Raw genomic sequence first — 21,824 nt, forward strand, 5'->3', positions numbered from 1 at the left:
CCCCCCCCTTTCTCCCCCCCGCCCCCCTGTGTGTGCTCGCCATCCGTGGTATTCAGTATGCACTCCCCCACCCCCGGGCCGCGGGGCCCCCCCCCCACTTTGATACCACACTAAGAGCTTGTCTTTCCAGGCACGGAGAGCTGAATGTTCCAGATGTGTCCCTTACTGTCTGTGCAGCGTTCAGCAACTCACTTCACTTCACGGGGCCTTGGCGTCCTCATGTGCAAAATGCTGAGAATGCCCGTCTTGGAGAATTTCTGTAAGGATTAAATGTAAAACACCTGACACAGGTGCTCAGTAAGTATCTGATGAACGGGCGGCTGTGCATGCATGAGAGCACGGACAAGGTGCATGGGGATATAACGGATGCGTGCGTACGTGTATAGGTAGATGGATGTTGGGGAGGAAACAATAGTTGTCTGCAGTCTGATTCCCATCTGGGTCCACATCCTCTCTGCCAAACTTAACAACAAGAAAACGAAGGCCCACCACTCTCTGATTTATCGGCTAGAGAAACCTGTATCTCCGTGTATCAGGTTGACAAATTATACGTAAGATCCTCCTGACGAGCCACACTGTGGGACCCAGTCGTTTTCTGAAGGGTGTAGAGAGCCATGTCAGAACAGGGAACATCCTCCGGAGACGTTCTCCATCGCGCCAGTACCCTGTGTGGTCCCGCCAGGCCCATATCCCATTCCTCAAAGGCTCAACTCCACCCAAGCCCTACCCCAGGGAAGCGGGGTCGGGGGCTGGGGAGAGGGAGAGGAGGCCAGACAAAGCAGGGCAAGGGAACAGGCCAAGACGGTGGAGCAGAGGACGCCAAGAACGTGTGGGACGTGTGGGAGGGGGTGAGCAGGAATCAGAGAGAAGGGGCTGAAAGAGCAGAGAGAAGGGTTTATTGTCTTTGGAGGAACCGAGAAAGGAAACGGCCCTGAGAGAACAAGGGAGTGGACACAAAATGGGCTGAGCAACAAAGAAAAGCCATCGCCTGCTCCATCACCCCCAATGGCGCCCCGCTGTCCTCCGGAGTCCAAACTCCCTACCAGGCCTGGAGGCATCCAGGATGCCCTTCCACCACGAGCTCTGGGCTCAGCTGAGGAGGCCTCCTCGCTCCCTCTCCTCCGCCCCATCCCCCTTCCTTCTGCAGAATGTCCAAACATCGCTCATCTCCGGAAGCCCTTGGACGTGTCCACCCCTGTGGCCTCGGACGGAGCTGTATTGGCTGGTTGGTGGGAGCGGCATAAACAGAGAAAGCTGAGCCCCAGCAGAGTGGGGAGGGAGACAAGGCTCCGGGGCAGGGGGTGGGGGGGCGGTGGAAAAGGGAGCTTCCAGTTTCTCTCTTCCCCACCTGTCCCCACGGCCCAGCCATGGCGTTACACAATCTTGTGGTCACTGCAGAATGCCCTGTCCATTTTTAAGAGGGCTGAGGTGGCACTGAAGGAGGGGACCAGGCCGCATGCCCAGGACGACAGGGAACAAGGAGGGTGGACCAAGGGAAGGGAGGAGCTTCAGCTCTGCCCAGCCCCAGGGGTCGGGGCTCGTGGGGTAGAGGTAGAGCCCCAGAGAGTGAGAAATGGGACAGACCCCATAAGAGTGGTATCTGGTCACCATCCATCTTGCCCTGAGGGACATGGGCAGAAGCGGGACCCCCCTCACAGCCTAGAGCCAGGCTGCCCCTCTGCAAGCTGCCCACAGCCTCAGAGGTCCCTTCGGGCTGGGAAACCTGAGGAGATGGGGCAGCTCAGGACGGACTCTCAGAATAGAAGCGCCTGGACGCCTTGGCAGCCCGCCTCCAGGGGCATCTAGATTGGGGAAGGGGGCCTTCCCCACCGGTCTGTGGAGCAGAGGAAAAGAGTGTGAGGCTCCAGGCCCCAGCCCTCGCCACGTCTCACCTCTACATTCCTGGGCCCTCCCAAGAAGCACAGGAGATACACGATGCAGGTGGAGGAGGGAAACCGAGGCACAGAGCTGTCTTCTAGATCTGGAGACCTGCTCTGCCCACTCAGCCACCTACATCATCCTTGAAAATTTACTACCACGCTTCTCCCAAGCACATGGGGTTCCAGACTGTACTGCTCCTGGGCCCCCTTCCACCCTGGGAACACACACTTTCCAGAAGTGGCCTGCCACAGTCCCCAAAGTTGGGCTGTGAAAAGAAGGCAGGCCTGCCTTTTCTTAAACCCCGAGCTGGAAGCGAGTTCCAACTCTGGTCCCGAGGCCGCCTGGGCTCAGCCCTGAGCTCCACCGCTTGGTAGCATTGTGACCTTGGGGAAGTCACCTTGCCCCTCAATGCCACGGTCTCCTCATATGAGTGGGGGATAACGCTCCCTGCTCCTGTACCTCACACTTGGTGAGAAAAGCAAATGTATTCATTTGGCTCCTCAAGGGGCCGAATGGTCCCGGCCCCTCCACTCAGGACACACCCACCACCCCGATCACTAGGCCCCCTTTCCTCCCCACCAGGGGCCCAGTGGCTCGGGCCCTGGCAGGGGGTGCTGAGGAACTGAGGAGCCACTGCTATTGATAGAGCTGGTGCCAGGCCCATGGCGGGCACAGAGCCCAGGCATACAATGGGGCTGTGTGTACACCCAGCATTACCCTGGAGCAGAGCTGGGCAGGCCGGCATCTGGGGTCAGGCCAGGAATTCATTTCCCTGGAGAGGGCCTCCCCATCCCTCCCAGGCGGCACAGCCCCGCTGGGGGCTGCGTAGGAAGGCAGGCACCACCCACGCCCTCAGTGAGCCCAGGCAGTGGAATGGGGTCGTGCCCAGTGCCGGGCACTGGGGAACAGGGACTCCTAGATCCAGCTGCCCCACTGGGCTGCTCACTCAGGAGGCATCTGGGACCCATTATGTAACTGGGGGCTGTGGCCTCCCCTGTGGGCAAAGGGAAGGTAGTCTGCGGGGCCAGGAGAAGGTGCAAGAAAAATCTGCTGCTACCTCTCCCCAGACAGAGGGCCTCAATCCCAACACCACACCTCCCCACGTCCCCGCCACCAGCTTGCTGGGGCCCTGGGCTCAGCACCAAGGCCCCGGGTGCCCCAGGGGAGAGAAGCCGGGCTCACTCCCCAGGGGCATGAGTCACCAGCAGGGCTGCAGCTGGGATGGCAGAGCCGGTGGGCAGGTGGGGCCTCTCCCCTCCCCTCCCTGGCAGGTCTTCTCAAGCTGGAAAACCACTGGGCTGGTAACGGGGTAATGACCACAGCATCCCGGCCTGGGCCTCTGCAGGCTACTTCCTCCGGCTTAGGGGATTACGTAGTGCCAGGAATCGAGGCCTAGATGCCCTCCTGGTCCCCACACCGACTCCTATAGCTGCGGGTATGGACCAACTCCCGAAAACCCCCTGAGAGGGGTGTCAGACTGCAGATCGAGGCAGTCCCTTATCCCTGAGGCAGGAGGAGGGGGAACAGGGGCCTCTGGCAGGCAGGTGGGGGAAAGGAAGGAGGCCAGGCCACCCCATACCTCAGACTGTGGCCAAAAGGCAGAGACGGAAGGGCTCCTTTGCATGAAATCACTTTCCATTCTTCTCAGAGCCCTGGCGGCTCCCGGCAACAGGAGATAACTGCCCTTGCTCCCTCACTGCCACCGTTCACACCACCCCCTCACACCCAGGCAGAACGACACAAATATGTGCTCTGTGGGCACCCGCCCACACTCCCAGAAGGTCACACACAAAGGTCACGGTGGCAGCTGCAGCCCAGAGGACACAGTCAGATGCCCACCCTTCCTCTCACACCCACAGGCCGAGCCCCAGTTCCAGCACATCATCTCCTGGGGGCCCCATCCAGAGACCTGCAGCACCCCAACCTTCACTTCAGGAGAACTTGAGGTGGGGAGGGGAAGAGGAGCCCCCCACCCCCCAGCCAGGCCCACGTCACGGAGCTGTGTGCGGGCGTGCGTGTGTGTGGACGCGTGTGTGGACGCGTGTGACCTGCCCTGACAACCGAGGCTGAGAGCCAGAAGGGACCTTCTGAGGCTGAGCCTGTCACGCGCCTTTTATCAAGGGACAAACTGGGACTCTGAGTGAGGAAGGCTGAACGTGGACCCCAGAGCTGAGGGAGCCTAAGGCTGGCCAAAGCCGGGGACAGAGGAAAGGGTAGGAGAAGATCCGCCACCTAATCAGAGGTACTGCTCCTCTGGGATACTGCCCCGGTGCCACTCCATTCATTCATTTCAAATATTTCTTGAGTACCTGCTATGTGCCAGTGCTGTGGCAGGGGCCTTTCTGCCCCATCTCAGCCCTACCATCTCCCCCTGCATGGGTCACCTCCAAGAGCCAATGCCCATCAGATAACAAGAGGCCTGGGAAGTCACCCACCACAGATTTCCTGGGCTATTCCTAGCAGGAGAGCCCTGTTTTCAGATAAACTTTACCTAGAACCTCAATATGTATGTAAAGCATGAGAATAAAGCGGCTCTGTAGGGCTGAGGGGGGTGGCCAGACCACCTGGCCTCCAACTGGGGGCCTCCCCCATGCGCTCAAACAGTCCCCAGATCACTCCCTGAGGCTCTGAGGAAGTCTCAAGACCAGCTTTCTCTGACCTCTTTGTGTTACAGAAGCCCAGGGGAAGCAAGAAATGTGTGCAGATCACACAGCTGAGGGAGAGCTAGGATCACAGCCCCCCTTCTTCAAGCCTCCCTGACTCCCAAGGCAATGGCACCCCATCCCCCTTACGGGAAAAGGACCCAGCAATGCGCCCCGCCCCCCACAAAATTTCACAGACTCAGTTCCCACCGTGTGCCCAGCAAGAATTCTATGGCCTGTGATCATATCTGTCTTGTAGGTAAGGAAATGGATGGTCACAAAAGTTAAGTGACTCATTCAACCCATGAAGGGGAAAGCCCACATCCCAACCCGCCTGTACACTCTCTATCCCTTGCTGCAGCCCTGCAGGGATCGCCATCACGATGATGCCGGGGTTATAACCACTCTCTCCGGGCCCCACCCCTAGCTTCACTTCACGCAGAGAAAAGCTGAGAAGCCTCCTACCCAACTCACTCCAACATACAGAGGGGGCACACACAGAGCTTCTCATTAGTAATAACAACAACGAAAGTGGTAAGAAGGCCACCACCTCCTTATTATATAGCACTTCACACGTTATTCTGTTAGTCTTCAAAACACTGTACTCCCATCCTTGTCCCACAGATGAGGAAACTGAGGTACAGAGAGGATGACGACTTGCCCAAGGTCACGCAGCTAGGAAGTAGCAAAGCCAGGCCTGGGCCCCAGGCAGTCCAGCTGTATACCCATAACCACTGAGCCACACTCCTCCCCTGTAACGTCTGCTGGCGTCTCCTCTGGTGGTGGCTGTCACAGGGGCCCTGGCTTGGGGCTTGCCTCCCTCCTCTGAGGTCCCTCTCTGCGGGCATCAGAAGCCAGCTGGAACTTCTGAGCGGTGGACACGGGAAAGCCTACCTGGTAAGTACCATCAGCTCCTGCTGGGGGGGCAGGTAACACTCATTCCCTGCCCCCCACAGGGGCTGGACCTGGAAGGATGAGACAGTGGGAGAGCAATCAATGCACAAGCACAAATAGGACACCTACTGCGTGCCTGGCTTCAAGTCGTGACAGGTGCGGGACATAGAGGGCTCTGTCCTCGCCCTCCTGCCAATGGCTCCAGTCCCCGGCAATGCCCAAAGGGGTCGCCCCTGCCATCCCTACCCCCTTCGGGTACTGGCTGCACCAGATGTTGGCAACACTTAGAAACAAGGCTAAAAATAGACTCTATAATGAGTCAGCGCTAAGAATAACTCAGGCAAACAGCCCTGGGGGTGGGGGCGGGGAGAGGACACTCCTCCTACCTCCCAACCCAGCCTGGCCCACCTCCCAGCCTTTCCTGTGGAGCCCACCACAGTCCACAGAGGGCCTAGGGGACTTAAACTCCCAACTACTGAGTTGACGGGGACATGGGTGCACTCACACGCACTCCTACCCTACAGGCCCGGTGGCCAGCCACCCTGGGCAAAGTCTGGGGGTTATCAAAGGGGTGGGGAGGGCTGGAGAAGGCTACCCGACTCAAGGCAGACCTGTGTTGGTGCCCCAAGATGCTTTGACCTTCTCTCCCCAACTTGAACACCAACTTCCCCATAGAAAACTAGGAAACCGCGCCCCCAGCTCCCTCCCCTATGTCTCACCTGCAAAATGGGTCCCAGAGTCAGCCAGACTGGCCTACCTCATAGGTGACCGGGGAGCTGAGACCAGAGAGGACAGTGGCCCAGTAAAGGGCAGATATCCAGTGTGGGGGCTAAGTCAGAATCGAGGAGTCCAAACATGCCAGATCCCATGGCCCAGGGTCTTGCTCGGATTTCCCGTTGTTCTTCCCTTGTTGTGCCCCAGAAATGATAGGAATAGTTAGACTCATGGGTATCCGCACATGAGTTGAACATGAATAGAGCACAATCACGTATGGTGTCAGAGCTGAACCTCTCAACAGCTCCAGGTGATAAACCAGGTGATGAAGTTTCATGATACAGTTGAGGAGACTGGGACCCAGGAAACCCAATTAACTTGGGCCCCACAGCTAGGATGCAGCCTTATTGCCATCCATTAGCCGGGCAGGTAACTCCCTGGAGCGTGTGTGCTGGGCATAGCCCCGTCTCCCATCAATGGATGCCCAGAGGGAATAGGACACCCTCTAAGGCGCTGGCAGCCAGAGGGGAGGGGCCAGAAAAAGGCGAGGAGCCTTCAGGAAGGGAGCAGCACTACATACAACATTTCTCTGAGAAGAACACAGGAAGGAGGGGATGTCATGGGCAGAGCACTGGCCATGAAACCAGGAGCCCTGGGATCTAGTCCCAGCTTTACTAGAGATAACTGCATGATCTTGGGAAATCATTTCCTAGGCCTCACTCCAGGTCTCAGTTTCTCCATCTGGAAAATGGAGCTTTGGACACCAGCCCTGTGAGCTATCCTGCAGGATGTTGAGACCCCGTGTTAGAGGTACACAATGAATACCAGCATATCAAAGGCTCTGACAAGTCCTCCAGCAAAGAAAACCGTTTTGCTTTTTTTGACTCCCACTCTCCCATCCCTGCTTGACCACCAAATCCTTCCATAGAACACATCTGGGGAAATCCTGGAGTAGGATTGGGGTCCCCTGGAGTAGATTTGGGGCCACCAATTCAAACGCCTATCAAGGCCAGCAGGAAACATGAAAGCTTGGAGCAGGCCCAAACAAAATGCATCAGGACTTTGAAGTTAGCTGCAAGCCCTAAAAAATTCCTGGCAGCTCTGGAGGGGGCGGGGAGGGGGGGAGGTTCAGGGAGTTTAGCACCTCTGTTCTATGAAGTCCTCCTCAGGACCCACTCAGGCTTTTGATCCCAACTGTTCCTCAACAATCCTGTTAAGAGGGGCAAGATCAAGAAAGCAAAACATGTCACTTGGCATATTGATTATTTTGAATTACAGGTACTTAAGAAACAACAGGTAGAAGGGGCGCCTGGGTGGCTCAGTCAGTTGAGCATCGGACTTCGGCTCAGGTCATGATCTCGCGGTTGGTGAGTTTGAGCCCCGTGTCAGGCTCTGTGCTAATAGCTCAGAGCCTGGAGCCTGCTTCAAATTCTGTGTCTCTCTCTCTCTCTGACCCTCCCCCGCTCATACTCTGTCTCTCTCTGTCTCTCAAGAATAAATAAAAAAATTTTTTAAAGTAATAAAAAAATAAAGTTAAAAAACAAAACAAAACAGGTACAAGAAGGGCCCTCTGACTCTCCTTCATGCCCCTGAGAGCAGGAAATAAATCTCCCAGGTGAAAGGTACCCTCTCTGTACCAGAGGGTGGAGAGACATCCTTATCTCTAGAAACAGGGAATTTGGGGCCAAAAAGGCTGTATAAACAAATCTTGTTACTTTTTTACTAATTAGCTACCCTAAGCCCAAACCCCTTTGTTCTGTTCATTCTTCACATTTGTTCCTTTATCTAAACTGCATAAAAGCTGCTTGCTTTGGTCACTTCTTTGAGCCTCATATTTTGGGGGGCTATGGTACATACAAAATTAAATTTGTTTTTCTTCTTGTTAATCTATCTTATGTCAATTTAATTATTAGACCAGCCAAAGAACCTAGAAGGGTAGAAGGAGAAAGTTTCTTCCCCTACAGTTTTGCTGTCCAGCATGGGGCTCTTCACTGGCTGGACAGTGCTCACTCCGGAAGCAGCTGAGAGACTCTGGGACCTCGAGCAGGAACCAGCAGAAGGTAAATTTTCTTACCATGTCAGTCTCTTAGATCTCTGCCAGCTGGGTCTGGAGAAAGCAAAAGTGATCAAGTCCTTTTCATTTCTAAATATTTGTGTAAACTAGTTCCTTAGGTATAGGGACTCTGGTAAAAGTTTGTTGTAAATACTTTTGTTTTCTATTGATCCTCTTTCAACCAGAGATTGTCATTGTTTTCTTTTGTCTCTGTCTTTTGTGTCATTTGTCCTAAGGAGGAGAACCATGGGTCTCCTTTCCTTTCCTCTTATTCTACGTCCCAAGAGCTTGGCTTTGTGACCAAGGAGAATATTTTTTCTGGTGGAAACCAGCAGGGACATGCATGGCCCGTCATACATTTGATGGCCTGTTGAACAGACTGGGGTTCCAAGACATGAGGCCACAAGCAGCACTCTCTGTGTCTGACGATACCAACTCTCGGGGGAATCACAAGGGGGTCCCAATCCATTAAAGGCCTCAGTCATCTCAACCTGCATTGTCTTAATAGTGCTGGAAAAGTCTCATACCAGTAGCACCTACCTGGTGTCACAAATCAGCAGGTCTGTTACTAGAGACATCTAACGTTCCCAGAGACTCCATTTTCACTACATCATTATTACCACCTACAACAACAGAGGTCTTTGTTTTCTTAGAGTAACTCTGGGAATGAACTTTCTGGATCTTGCAAGGGCTGCAACCTTCGCACCCTCTTTAGGAACATCTCTAACGTCCATGTAAAGCCATGAAAGGGCTTATTGGTTTGAGTCACTATTAAGATTAATATAAGATCCTGGGGCGCCTGGGTGGCGCAGTCAGTTAAGCGTCCGACTTCAGCCAGGTCACGATCTCGCGGTCCGTGAGTTCGAGCCCCGTGTCGGGCTCTGGGCTGATGGCTCAGAGCCTGGAGCCTGTTTCCGATTCTGTGTCTCCCTCTCTCTCTGCCCCTCGCCCGTTCATGCTCTGTCTCTCTCTGTCCCAAAAATAAATAAACGTTGAAAAAAAAAATTAAAAAAAAAAAAAAAAGATTAATATAAGATCCTCTTCGTCAATGACAATGGATTCTTTGAATTGGACAAACTTCTATGTTAAAAAAAAAAATTAGAGAGCTCTCATTCTAAATAATTGTCTTATTGGTACCTATGGATAGAGCAAATTAAAAAGAAGATACAAAGGAATATGGTGGCTAGCCTTAAGGACTTCTTTAACAGCATGAAATTACAAAGCCCGTTTTGTCTCTACTTGGAGAAGATCCTACCAAATTTAAAGAAGAGTTTGAAGGATTAGTGGTCATTCACAACCCCACTCACAGGGACCTCAACTGGCTGCTATGGAACGATCTTCCCAGCCATGATTACACCATAGTTATCAGACAAGCCAGATGGCCTCCTGGGGAAAAGCACCCCTCCCCCTGCACAGAGAAAACAGATGACCAGAATTTCTTCCAGGCCCTCCTACAAATGATCAGGAAATGAATCAGCTGGAGGCCAATGTTCAATAATGGGAACAATAATAGAGGCTTTCCCTCCTAAGGTGAATTGGTCCAAGAAGGCCTTTGTTAAATGCCTTAGATAGACTTTTGGGCCTTCCTTAAATGCTTCAGGTAGACTTTTAGACACACTGTTTTAAACCCTGAATCTCTAGAAGTAGAAATTTTTCCATCTCAGTTGGAGATCAGCCCGATATAAAGCAGCAAATTTAGGTGGATGGGCAGATCAGTCCCTTGATATTCACGCTGCAGTCTAGTCCTTGGGGAATTGGAAACATCTTGCGAATTTCTACAAAGCCAGAAATGTGGCTCTGGACACACTTCAAATGCCACCTGTCTTTACCAGTCCCCAAACCTCACTTCATCTCAAAATGCTCATGATATTGTAAAAGACCAGGACATTGGAAATAGAATTATCCTGCACTTAAGAAAAAGCAGGAAAATTTTAACTAGGAATTACTCTAGACCTCTGATAAGAGGCAAATATACCCCAAAACTCCTTGGAAAAGACTTAGATACTTTTATTTTTAATGTTTATTGATTTATTTTGAGAGAGAGAGAGAGAGCACGCGCAAGCAGGGGAGGGGCAGGGGGAGAGAGAGTCCTAAGCAGGGAACACCACGGTCAGCAGTCAGCGTGGAGCCAACATGGGGGCTCGATCTCACGACTGTGAGATCATGACCTGAGCTGAAATCGAGTCAGATGCTTAACTGACTGAGCCACCCAGGCACCCCACCTTAGATACTTTTTCTGTGCCTTTGTTATATAGAATTTCTATTCCCATCTTCTCCAGCACCTAAGAGCCATTCTTTGAAATGCAAACTTTAGGGAGAAGTCATTCATCAGAAGGATGAAACGATTTGAAAATTGGGCTGATGAAAAATCTTAAGTGTTAAGTTCACATTGATCTGGGATAATCTTTGGGAAATAAAAGCTTGTTAAAGCTTGTCGGTTTAGTGAAAATAGACATGTCTTCAGAGTTATTAGCATTAAATACGATGCAAACATACAACTTTTATTCTACCAGGGTTTACTGGTCAAATACGTTTGTGTTTTCCCTGTCACAACATTTGTCAGCAAGAAAAAGAGCCTGGGATGATGTCTAAGTTTGTCTAACGTCTCATGAAGTTTTTGTGGGTAATCTGAACGTAATGTTTGAAACAAGTAATTTCAATAGATGAAGGAGATAAAAGTGTTTAGGTAAACTTTCCAACAAGAATTGTGGTTTATATTATGTCTACTTAAAAATAGTTTCCCAAATCTCGGGGCACCTGGGTGGCGCAGTCGGTTAAGCGACCGACTTCAGCCAGGTCACGATCTCGCGGTCCGGGAGTTCGAGCCCCGCGTCGGGCTCTGGGCTGGTGGCTCAGAGCCTGGAGCCTGTTTCCGATTCTGTGTCTCCCTCTCTCTCTGCCCCTCCCCCGTTCATGCTCTGTCTCTCTCTGTCCCAAAAATAAATAAACCTTGAAAAAAAAAAACTTTAAAAAAAAAAAAATAGTTTCCCAAATCTTTTGATAACTTCTACCCTTACTTTTGCTAAGTTAAATAACAGAAATTCATTGAATATCAAGATCATTTCCAAATGAGATAAAATATTAAACATTAATTATGGAACATTAGTTTACCTAATTTTATCTTCCCATTATGGAGGAACTAAAGATATTTGGGTCTGTTAATAAGCATGTCTTGGCGACATTAAAAGATTTGTACTACTAAAAAGGCACGTGTTTCTAGAAATTATAAAATATATTTATACATTTGCTATTTTACTATATATTATATATTTACTATTTATTTACTCCTATTTTACTAATAGCTATTTGCTATTTAGAATGCTCGTGTAACATACAGTTCATCATTTTTTACTTATTAGTTTTCACTAGAAGTTATAATTTTTAAGGCTTAAAAATCTTAATATATGTAATTAAAAACTACTAGAAATAGTAAGGGAAATAACTATATGCAAAAAAAGAGTAGGGTGTGGCTATTTTGGTTAGAAATGGCATGAGGTATGAAGATACATTTTTGTTGAAGGAACTAAAAGTGACTTTATCCTAAAGTAGAGCTAAGTTTTTTCACAATGGGATAGAAGAAAATGAACAAACTGAATGCATATAAAAAGTTAAAGAGAGAGAGAGAGAAAATTTTACCTTGTGTGACCAAGCTGGCTAAAATCAAATTGATATTACAAGGGTTTTTAAAAATAAGCTTTGGGGCGCCTGAGGTGGCTCAGTTGGTTAAGCGTCCGACTTCGGCTCAGGTCATGATCTTGCAGTTTGTGGGTTCGAGCCCTGCGTCAGGTCTGTGCTGACAGCTCAGAGCCTGGAGCCCGCTTCAGATTCTGTCTCCGTCTCTCTCTGACCCTCCCCAGTTTGCACTGTTGTCTCTCTCACTCTCTCTCAAAGGTAAATAAATTGTTTTAAAATTTTTTAAATAAACTTTAATATCAATAGCTTGCCTATTATAAAACTAAGACTATTAAAAGGACAAAGTTTTCTTTGACTTTTGGTCTGCTCCTGATAACAGATTATAAAAGGTCTTTTTTTTTTTTTAACCTTTTAAGTTTGTCTTTACTATCAGACCTTTGATTACTTAAGAAAACTAAGTCTTCTCAATATTAAAAGAGCCAAGTTTTGCGCACAACTATAGAATCTTCTGTATTTGCCTTTTATTTATTTTTTTTTAATTTTTTTTTCAACGTTTATTTATTTTGGGGACAGAGAGAGACAGAGCATGAACGGGGAAGGGGCAGAGAGAGAGGGAGACACAGAATGGGAAGCAGGCTCCAGGCTCTGAGCCATCAGCCCAGAGCCCGACGCGGGGCTCGAACTCACGGACCGCGAGATCGTGACCTGGCTGAAGTCGGACGCCTAACCGACTGCGCCACCCAGGCGCCCCTGTATTTGCCTTTTAAACCTTTTATTGTCACTTTGGTTAACTAGATAAGTAAGTATTGTTTGATTATGATCTATGATCCTTCTGGCAAGTATGCAAGTCTTTTAATATTTCTGACAAACTTACCCCAGATCAAATTCTAAATAAAGTCTTTTTGACTTCAAACTGACTTTGGGACTTTCCAGAGGGTCTCTGGAACATCTGAAAGATTCATTCTTTCTCTCTCTCTTTTTTTTTTTTTTTAAACAAACAAAAACAATTACAACAAAACGTAAGAGGTGGTGGGAGGGAATTTTAAACTAATTAGACCTACTTGTTATGTTAAATCACATGGGAAGCATTCTCAAATAAAATTAAGCCTTCTTGGGGCGCCTGGGTGGCGCAGTCGGTTAAGCGTCGGACTTCAGCCAGGTCACGATCTCGCGGTCCGTGAGTTCGAGCCCCGCATCAGGCTCTGGGCTGATGGCTCAGAGCCTGGAGCCTGTTTCCGATTCTGTGTCTCCCTCTCTCTCTGCTCCTCCCCCGTTCATGCTCTGTCTCTCTCTGTCCCAAAAATAAAATAAACGTTGAAAAAAAAATTAAAAAAAAAAAATTAAGCCTTCTTTATGTTGTATTTGTATAGGAATATGTTTTAGGTGTTCCAGAAATTGTATAAAATTCCTAGAAATCTGATATGTCCTAATATAGTCTAATTCCAGCTATTATCATAAGATTTATGTCTCAGCAATAACCAAATATCCTTGTCAATAACATTGTAATGAGCTCTCATCAGATCTTTAACCATAGGCATTTTTAAGTCTTGTCAGTTATATAAGTTCTTGTTTTATTCTGATACTTTTACAAAAGTGTTTCATTTTCAGAAAGATTCATGGAAGGGACTCTGACAAGTACTCTAGAATACGGTTTTCTACTAACCTTCAGATCATACCCCTGAACTGGGTTAGAACTGACAGAACTCTGGGGCACCCACGTGGGTCAGATGGTTGAGTGTCTGATTCTTGATTTCGGCTCAGGTCATGATCTCACGGTTCGCGAGTTTGAGCCCTGTGTCAGGCTCTGTGCTGACAGCACAGAGCCTGCTTGGGATTCTCTCTGCCTCTGTCTCTCTCTGCCTCTCTCTCTCTCCCAAAATAAATAAATAAATAAATAAATAAATATTTTTTTAAAAAAGTGATTGACAGAACTCTAAGGAAAAACTGGATTCATAAAATTGTTAACAAAAGGTCAATATCAACAAGGATTAATTACATGAAACGGAATTAACTGATAAAGATGATTATCATTTTTATAACTGTTTACTTAAAACATTGTTGGATCTTTAATGCTTATTTTTTCCAGATTAAAAAAAAAAACACATTTTTTTCTCTTAAGCTAACCATGACTTACAGCAATTTGGTAAATTATACTTTTGTAATTAGAATTGAAATGTTTACCTTTTTCTCCCTATCTGACGTCTCCAGACTTCGAAAACTCTTAGTGAGTATTTTTATTTTCATGACAATATAGCTATTTACACAAGGTCAATAAAAATCTATTCTCCTAGTAACAAGACACAATTGGAAACATTGGCTTTGGAAACCAAGGCTTTGACTGGAACGTCATATTTGAGGGAGAAATGCACAAACTGGGTATGACCAGAGAGCTCTAAGGAACTAAGGTTGACTTTATGGAGCCCATAAAGCCCCTTGGAAAAATCAGCCTGGTATCGTGCTTACAGGGTTCCCAGCAGCCTCACCAGGTGAGTAAGGAAAGTCACTTCCTGGCAGGTGCAAAAACCTCACTATATTTGGGAGAGTTGGAGAAAAGAGGAATTCACCTAAATCTCGAGTGACTGCGGGAAAAGCTTGATGACAAGTCCTGGACTCAGCTTCCCAGCCTCGAGAGGCTTTTAAAAGTCCAACCTGAGATTCCTTGTGAAAAGTTCCTACAAAGCATATGAAAAGATGCTATACAGTCAATTGCAATTCTTGTTGCATTTATATAAATAAGTTAAATTCACTAAACCTCAGCCTATTTTGCCAACAAATTTGATGATCTTTGATAGAAATGGGGGTAACTGTCGAGAAAAAAAGTTGTTTCAACGAAAAATTATAGTACACTTTTTGGATATCAGGTTCTAGTGCTGTTAATTATCAATGAAGTCTTGTTTTCTACCCATAGAGCAATGGGATTCTGAATTCTAGTTTCCTCCAATATTCGGCTACCGCTCTCCAAACTAACGCTCCCAAGTTTCTTCTACTCTTAACATAGAATCACTAAAAGCAAAAGCTGCTCTCTTCCCTTCAGCCCTGCAGAGTGTGAACAACTTGATAGAAACTTCAGAGAAATCACCACAACAGCTCATGTGCCTATTGCTGAGGGCGCCATGCAGAAAAGATCACCGGAGACTTTCAGACTGCAAACCAGGAAAATCTGTCAGATTGCCACTGTGTGCCCTCACTCCATCTGAAGAGGCTTTGGGCCTGACATCCAGAAATCTCAGCTGGCTGCCTTCAGAACTCACAAACTGGGATCATAGTCTGCTCTGATCATTAACCTTGGTCTTTCTTTTCGGTCCATGAAAGTGCCTTGTTAAACACCTGATTTCTCACACAACAGAGGCCTAACGTTGGGAGCCCAGGTGCATCACCACCCCCTAAAAGGAAACACAACCATTTACATGAACCGATCTGTTTCCAAGACTAAAACATTAACTCAGTGAAATGATGGGGCACTCCACCGGCTCAGCTTTTCGACCGTGAAACTTCTTGAAGTTTCACAGGTGAAAATGAAGAGGAACAAAACATGCCACCCCAAAATAGGCCACTCTGTCATCTTGATTATGTTGAATTAAAGCCACTCAAGGAACAGCGGTGCAAGAAGGACACTCTGACCCTGTGGGAGCAGGAAATAAACCCCCCCGTGTGAAAGGTGCCCTCCCTGTACCGAGAGGCAGAGAGGCAGCCTCATCACCAGAAACAGGGGATTCGGGGCCAAGAAGGCTGTATGAACAACCCTTGTTAGTTCTTTGTTAATTAGCTCCCCCAAGCCCAAACCTCTTTCTTTTGTCCATTCTTCACAAATGTATTGTTTCTTTGTCCAAATGGTATAAAAGCTGCCTGCTTTGGTCGCTTCTTTGAGCCTCCTATCTTTGGGGATCTTGTTCACACAAAAATTAAATGTTCTTCTGGTGATCTGTCTTCTGTTAATTTAATTATTAGGCTAGCCAAAGAAGCTAGAAGGAAAGAAGGGAAAAGTCCTCCCCTTCCCCCAGCCCAAGGAAGGAAGGGGTCAGTACCCTGTGTCACACAACCGGCCCAGGGTCACCCAGCAGGTTATTGCTGCCAGCAGGAGTGGCGACGAAGCAGATGGTACTTACTGGGGCCCTCATCATGTGCCACGGGCCACCTCCATTATCTCACATAAGTCTTACAACCACCCTTGAGTAAAGCCCTGATGTAATCCCCAGCTCTCAGAGCAAGAAACTAATGGTCAAAGAGATTCGGTCACTTGTGTCCAAGGTCACACAGCTCGTCAGTGGTACCACCCAAATTTCAACCCTGACAGCCTGAATCCACAACTCACACCCTCGGCCCAGCTCTGTCACTCACTCTCACCTTGGGTGAGAGGCTCAACCATTCTGGGCCTCAGTTTCCTCATCTATAAAACGGGATAACAGAAAGACCTGTGTATCAGATCTTATTGTGTAGATTGTATTTGCAAATATACAAAAGGGCTTAACACAGCGCCTAAGAGCAGGTGCTCAATATATATGAGCTACCATTAAACACCATATTCCACCGTGGGAGCTCACGCCTGAGCCTCTGGGCTCTGGCCATAGCAGGCTGGAAGCCACCCATTGGCTTCCTGGAACTTGGCCTCTGCCAGTCAGTCCCAGAGCACTGCCCCCTCACCTGGCAATACGGACTTCCAAGCTGGGGCTCCCAGGGGACCTCGTGTAGGGGAGGACTCTGGGAACCGGGGTTCCCAGACCCAGGTCAAGCCTGGGTCTCATCCTCTGAGGCTCCTAAAAGGCCACCTCCCCCTCAGAACTAGGGATAGTCCCAGCTCACCACGGGTCACAGGCCTCTCCCGATCACAGCCCCATGGCCCCAGGTCACAGGGTGGGGAGGTGGGGGCTCTCCAGTCAGGCAGCTGATGTCCTCATGACCTTCCCCAGCTCTCTCAGCCTTAGAGGTAACACTGACAACCCACCCAGAGCCCTTCACGCTTCCTACAGCCACCTCATCCACAATAGGTCACAAGATTAGCATCACCAACCAGAAGGCCAGCTGCTCAAGGGTTAGTATGCCCACTTTACAGATGAAGAAACTGAGGCCCCGGCTGACCCTGGGCAGGTATCTAAGTAACAGACTTCTGGCCCATGGACCAGGGCTCAGGGCTGACTTATCCAGGTTCCAGGTCAGACTCACTCAAGCCAGCTGGGGAAGCAGAAGGGAGAAGGCTCAGGAGGCTCCCAAGGTCCAGGGGAAGGAGGAAATGGCTAAGTCATGGGCCTTGGGGCTCACTGAGTCATTGTAGATCCTGTGAGTCTTGGCGATTGGAGGACCATCAATAACCCTGAGTCCTCCTCTGCCCACCCTGCCACAGCCAGAGGAGACAGGCACAGCCCTTGTCCAGTGCCCTGGGATGACCTCCACCCAGCCCTCTGTTCTAGCTAGCATGGGCACCTGCATGGGTCTGGTCCTACAGCCCTCCATTGACTGGGAGCCTCCACCTGCCAACGAGGCTCTCTAGCTCCAGACCCCGAGTCAACCATTCACCCCGGCCATTGTCACCCCATACCGTCCCCATCCACTGCTTGTCATCACCCAGAAAGCCCTCCCCAACCAGCTCCCCCTCTGCCTCTGCTGACCCCCACAGGGCCCGCTCCCTCACAAATGCCATGCTAAGAATTGGGCCCAGAATCTTAGTCTGGCCCCCAGAATGTGGTGTACTCAGTAGGTGCCCCATAAGCATTGCACAAGAGGGAGATAATCTCTAAGGAGGTGACCCCAAATACCACGATCTACAGAAAAATATATCTTATTTGGCCCAGTACACACACACACACACACACACACACACACACACCCCTAGCACATATACCCATGCACATGAACACAAAATAAAAAAGTTAGACAACACTTGCCAATACTGTGCAAAACACTTGGATGTTCTCTTTATTCTTTGTTATTAAAAAAAAAAAAAAAGACCCCCTAAGCTGACTTCATGGCCAGACATTAGGGTCCAATTAATGGCCTTGATCCACAGTCCAAATTATAGCCCTCTCAGGATATCCATGTGGCCTATACTCCCTGCCCAGCACATGGCCGCCTCTACAACAGGTGTCTAATAAAGTCATCCAGGGGCGCCTGGGTGGCGCAGTCAGTTAAGCGTCCGACTTCAGCCAGGTCACGATCTCGCGGTCCGGGAGTTTGAGCCCCGCGTCAGGCTCTGGGCTGATGGCTCAGAGCCTGGAGCCTGTTTCCGATTCTGTGTCTCCCTCTCTTTGCCCCTCCCCCATTCATGCTCTGTCTCTCTCTGTCCCAAAAATAAATAAATGTTGAAAAAAAAAATTAAAAAAAAAAAATAATAAATAAAAATAAAAATAAAGTCATCCATTCGTCAGACTCACTCTGGGCCAGGCCTGTGCTAAGCACTTTACACGGCATCTCATTTCTCCTCGTCATCACCCTGAGAAGTAGGGACACTTACCACGCCCATTCTGCACGTGAAGAAACGGAGGCCCAACGTCACACAGTAAATGGCTCAGGCAGAATTCAAAGCCAGGTGTATCTGAATCTGGAGCCACATTCACCGCCCACCACACCACCCACCCGCTGAAGGTCTTCAGCCCCTCTCTCAAGTCCACACACTGGCAGGAGGGACACCCGAGGAAGTCCACTCCAATACCAACTTCTAAAAAGCCATTCCCTGTGTTAACTCAACTCTATATTAGTTGACTACCTGATCAGAGACTGGCCGGAGCCCACAGGCCTGGCGGCCAGGCTTCTCACCTTCACAGCCGACCCTGCTCCCTCCTCCCAACCCACTTCCGGCAGAACCCAGGAAAGGGGCTGGGCTGGGGGCCGCGGATCTGACTCAGGGCTCCCATGGACCACTCTGCTGTCCCTCCTCACTGATATCACTTGCCCTGTGGCAAGTCACCAGACCCCTCCCTCTGTGCCTCCATGTCCCCATCTGTGAAATGGGGTAATGACAGCACCCACCCTATTGGGTGACTATGAGGGCTCAAGGGGCTGATGCCGGTCAAGCACTTGGCACAGTACCTGAAATGAAGTAAGGCCTGAGAAATGTGAGCTCTTATTATCATCATCCCTGGTGCCAGCTCAAATCCCTGCCATCCGAAATAGTCACATGAACACTGGGCAGTTTTTTGCTGTTTACAAACATGCTTGGGTACCAGGAAAGTGTCTGCCTGTGCGGAGCCCTTACTTGCTGGGTTCCAGGCGCTGCTCTGAGCACTCTACATGAATCAGGTCTTTTAATCCCCAGAACGGACCCACATGGTAGGCGTTATAATTGTCACCTCTGTTTTACAGATGAGTAAACTGAGGCACCAAGAGGCTAAGTAGCTTACAAGGATCACATAGCTGCAGAGTGGCAGGGTCAGAATTCGAACCCAGGGGGACCCGCAGAGTGTCTGTTCCCAATCCCTGAGGCAAGGAGGTATTTACTGTGGCCTCACCCGAGCCTCAAAATGAGCTTGGAGATGTGAGGACGAGGCAGGGAGTGCTTAAACTGCCCAGGGCTGCCCAGCTCCTCAGAAGTGGGGCTGGCAGCCAGCTCCTCTGAATCCTGGTTTCCCACACTTTCCACCATCCCCATTCCCCCCCCCCCAACGAGCCTGGCCCAGGGACCCCTCCTTTGTGCCACCTGCTTCCCCAACCCCGACCCTACTCGGTATCTCCCGTTCCTCTTCGAAAGATACCCCAATGCCAGTTCAGCCCTTGGGGCCTCATCCCCACTCACCTACCTCCCCAAAGACACAACACACACACACACACACACACACACACACACACACACACACACACTCATGTGCACACACTCCCTCAGACCCGGGAGACGGAAGTCCCCTGGAAGGAGGCCCCCTGGAAAGCTCAGCAACTTGGGGGGCCAGAGCCCAGGCCCGTGCCCCTGCCCCGGCACAGGCCCCAGTTTCCTCATTTTCCCCAGTGCTGTTTCTCACCCAGCCCCCTGCACCTCAGCCTGAGAGGAAGTTGCACAATCCCCTGGGAGCTGCAAGTGTGGCCGAGGATTACTCACGGCGCAGAGGGAACCGCACGCCCGCCCGGAAAGGCTTCACATACCCACAAGACTACCCAACACAGACGGGCTCCCAGCTCCATCTCACCCCATCTCCCCAACTCTGGGCTCCAGGACCCCTACAGTGTGCTCCCTCCTCCCAGACTGAGCCTCTGACAGCCCCCCACTACCCACACAGCCTGGCCTCAAAATGCATAGGCCCTGCTGCCCCCGCCCCCCCCCCCACCCACCCAAGATGGAGAGGCACAGAGCGGGGAGAATTTTCAGGAAGCCTACTAGGTCCAATGCAAGCCCAGCCCTAACCTATACACCCTCCCAGCCCTTCCTGGAGACATGTACCCTCTCAGCCCAAAGCCCCACAGTCCACCACCTTCCGGACTGACCACATATCTGCCACCTTGGTCCTGGGCCTTCCCAGGGCTTCCAGACATCCAGTTCACAGTCTTGCTATATAGCCCCACCTTGAAATGGACCCTGAGACCAAGGTTATTCTATGAAGTTCTGGGAAGATAGGAGCCGCCATACAATTTTCACTTGTGACAAAATGTTCTTGCTCAACACGTGACTTCAGGGGTTCCTCACGCCCAAAGTACTTCTCTCACAGCCTGTCAAAGAAACTTGACATTTCGCTAGCGCTTCTTTCTGGTGTCTAAGGGAGTCCCGCCTTTGATAGGTAACATTGCTTGCCAAGAAAGCCTGGCAATTATTAAGCCATTGTCAGTCACCTAGACCTCAGGGTGGATGAGTTTACTAGACCCTTTCAATGGGAGTATGTTTCAAGAAGAGGCACTGCAGTAGGAAGAAGATCAGGCTGGCTGTGACCCCTGGAGAAGGCAGGAGATGCCACTAAGGTGAAGCGTGCCCCAGAACAGGGAGGTCAGAGGGGCCCAGGGAGCTCTGACCCAGACTCTGACCCAACCCTGGGCCCTCTCTGGCATAACAACTCTGGAAGGGCACAGACGGTGAGCAGGAGACGGGCCTGGGTGCGCAGAGCCCCCAAGAATGACCTCTGACTCCCATCCCTTACGGCCCAGACTTACAACGGGGCCTCAGATAAAGAGTGTGATAGGCACCTCTTATCACCCCACACAACCTTGGACTCCCACCCAGCTCAGGACAAAGTCAGAAATGGTTTTACCTGGGCCCCAGGGCTCCCCCAGTGAGCCCCTCATTTCTGCTGCCCTCATCAAAAAGGCTGGAGCCCTCAGGGCGGTTCCCCTACAGCCCTGAGGCCTGGAATAGCAGGAACCAGGGCGAGCCCACAGCTGGTCACCTGACACCTCCAGTTCAGGGGACTGGGAGCACAGTCAAGGGGGAGGGGCTGGGACCACAAAGAAAACAACCAGCGCAGGCCCCTTTGCACGGATGCTTCCCAAAGTGTCTCTACACAGCCACCCTCCCCCGAGTCCTGACCACAGCCTCAGGAAGGGGCGGGGGCAGGACCCCTCGCCACCCTCATTTTCCCTATGAGGCTTGAAGCACTGAAGTAGCTTCCCCAAAGCCATGTAGCAAGTTTATGGCAAATCTCAGTTCCTGGCTCCGTTCCCAGATCAGAATTTCTCAACCTCAACACTGACACTCTGGGGCCAGATAAGTCCTTGTAGGGGGCTGCCCGGGGCATTGTACGATATTTAGCAGCATCCCAGGCTTCTACCCATGAAGTGCCAGCAGCATTTCCTGAGTTGTGACAGCTAAAAATGTCATCAGACATTGCCAAATGTCCCCTAGGAGGCAAAATCGCCCCCCGGTAGAGAACTATTGCCCTAGGGGACCCGGAAGGATAGGCACCTGCCAATTCTAAGTTGCATGGTATCCTCTGAGGGCTCTAGCCCTATAGCCTTCCTCCTCCTTGGCCAGATGTGTTGGGCAAGAGGGCCTGAGTCCTCTGTGAGCTTAGTACCCTCTGGGCAGAGGCTGCCCCATTGCGGGTCTCCTCTGAAGACCATCTTCTTACCCCTCCAACCTCCAGCCCTTCGCTGGCATTCAG

The 21,824-nt window shown here is 50.3% G+C and overlaps 1 protein-coding gene across 2 annotated transcripts in view; it reads right to left on the reverse strand.

The window, feature by feature from the left end:
- Positions 1-21,824, reverse strand: part of TFEB (transcription factor EB) — a 55,764-nt gene that overhangs the window by 24,338 nt on the left and 9,602 nt on the right. Inside the window, exon 1 of one of the 2 annotated variants that reach the window (XM_040473462.1) lies at positions 3,461-3,532. The exons of the other annotated variant lie outside the window; for it this stretch is intronic. The gene's annotated coding sequence lies outside the window, so the exon portion shown is untranslated. Of the gene's footprint in view, positions 1-3,460; positions 3,533-21,824 lie in introns of those variants that run through there. 2 annotated transcript variants of the gene reach the window in all.

This window comes from Herpailurus yagouaroundi, unplaced genomic scaffold (assembly GCF_014898765.1).
Source record: "Herpailurus yagouaroundi ecotype Mexico unplaced genomic scaffold, PumYag 139, whole genome shotgun sequence".
Classification (NCBI taxonomy): domain Eukaryota; kingdom Metazoa; phylum Chordata; class Mammalia; order Carnivora; family Felidae; genus Herpailurus; species Herpailurus yagouaroundi.